The sequence below is a fragment of the Dipodomys ordii genome, unplaced genomic scaffold (assembly GCF_000151885.1).
Source record: "Dipodomys ordii isolate 6190 unplaced genomic scaffold, Dord_2.0 Scaffold53, whole genome shotgun sequence".
NCBI classification, from domain to species: Eukaryota; Metazoa; Chordata; class Mammalia; order Rodentia; family Heteromyidae; genus Dipodomys; species Dipodomys ordii.
Window position 1 is genome coordinate 10,947,537 of NW_012267269.1, and position 2,375 is coordinate 10,949,911.

Below are 2,375 nucleotides of genomic sequence, written 5' to 3' on the forward strand. Positions count from 1 at the left end.
CTCTTCAGCTCAAGGCTAGTGCTCTACCACTTGAGCCACAGTTTATTCTTTATTGTTATTATAAAGGTGATGTATATAGAGAGGGGTTACAGCTATATAAACATTCTCAGGCAATGAATACCTTTCTTTTTGGACAATGCCACTCCTTTCTCTCATTCAGTTTTATTGTTTCCTGTAAGCAAGTATTCTGGTAGTCTACATACATTACATCATTTCTATTGAGAAACAATTGGAAATGATACTGGAACGAGGGGACTGCCAAGACTAGAATAAGAACAAATCTATTTCTTTAAACTCCCAGTTATAGTCTTTGTAAAAGTTCCATAGATATAGACAGACAGACAGATAGATAGACATATATACACATATATATATATATATATATATATATTTCTCTCTCTACACACACACACACACACACACACACACACACACACACACACACACACATTTCCTATTCCTGGGCTGGGACTCAGGGCCTAGATGTTGTCCCTGAACTTTTTGTTCAAGGTTAGCATTCTACCACTTGAGTCACAATGCCATTTCTGGCTTTTTGGTAGTTAACTGGAAATAAGAATCTCACAGACTTTCCTGTCCAGGCTGGCTTTGAACTGTGAACCTCAGATCTCAGCCTCCTACAGGATTACAGGCATGAGCCACCATATGTAAAAGTTCCCACTATTTTTCAGATAACAGAGCGTGAGGATTTATAATAATATGAACATTAGAATTTCCTGAAATACATAGTGAGCCTAAAGTATCCTAAATACTCTATGAGGTTTGCTATGCATAATCACATCCTTCTTCTTCAAAAGCAGGGCTGTTGCTGGAAGTGAGTAGTGAAATGGGACAAAATATAGGCCGAAGTTAAGAAAGCAAAGCTCTCCCACATGAGAGATGGCCAGGCATCCCTCACCACTGATTTACATTCTTCCCTGCTGCATGCTTGATGGTGCCTATTAGACTATTAAAATATTAATAGGGTCTTGGTATCTGTCATTATTAATTTCAGAGAAGAACAGGACATGCTGAGCCATAGTATTGATAGATTTGTAGAATATGTTAATTGTACACTCATTATTCAGATAAGTTACTATTTTCTAGATGGGTTTTCTCCACTAATCTTTTGAGTATTTTAACAATTTCTTATCTCCAATGAAGTATGAGTCCCTGGCCATATGTTTAGATTTACTTACTTACTCATTTATTGATTGATATGTTATAACAATAGTCTGTTGGATAATATTTAAACCTATTACATAATCACAAGTTTTTCTGATAAATATGTAGAAACAAGCTACAGAATGAATAGATTATTATTAAAGCAGGCACAAAAATAGTATTTCTTTGCTTCTTTAGTTATTTTGTTATCTGATGGTAAGGCCAATGAGGTCCAGGGCCCATTTCTCAGGACCAGTATCTCAGGTTGGAGACATCTCTGCCATGTGTTAAGATCATCCTCATCTTTGGGACTCAGAGGGTTTCCCTTAACCTTTTAGCAGCAATACTGCCCTGCCACTCCAAGGCTTGGAAATTTACAACTTTCTGGTATCAATGACTATTAGATATTATAATATCAGATTAGATATTGTGGAGAGACCACAGAGAACTAAACTACCTTCAAAGCAAAAATCAAGACATCTAGCCTCCCAGGAGATATAGCATGCTTTTAAAAGGAGAAAGCTGAAGCAGAAAGTTAAATGGCTTCCCATGAACAGATGGCCCAAACTGACAGATTGGAGGATCTAATCTTTCTAATTCCAGAAGTTTGCAATGTACCAAGTTTAGATTTTGACTATGCACTAAGAAAGGAAAGCTCAAGGGGTTGGGACAGTGGCTCAGTGGTAGAGTGCTTACCTTAAATGCATGAAGCCCTGGGTTCTATTCCTTAGCACCACATAAGCAGAAAAAGCCAGAAGTGGTACTGTGGCTCTAGTGGTGAGTGCTCACCATAATCTGAAGTGCTGAGGGATAGCGCCTAGGTCCAGAGTTCAGGCCCCATGAGCAACCAAAAAAAAAAAAAAAAGAAAGGAAAACTCAAACATTTCCCTTGGTCATAGTATAGTACTCAAATCTAGTTGACAAAGGTAACTATTAAGAATCTTTGTTTTTGGTCACTTAAAATAATCAAGCCAGGCACTGGTGTCTTGTACCTGTAATCCTAACTACTAAGGAGGCTGGGATCCAAACATTACAGTTTGAAGCCAGCTAGGCAGAAGTCTGTGAGACTATCAACCACAAAAAGCCAGAAGTGGTGCTATGGCTCAAGTGATAGAGCACTAGCTTTAAACATAAAAGCTCAGGGACAGTACCCAGGCCCAAAGCTTAAGCCCCGGGACCAGCCCCCCTCCCACACCGCCAATAAATATATGTAT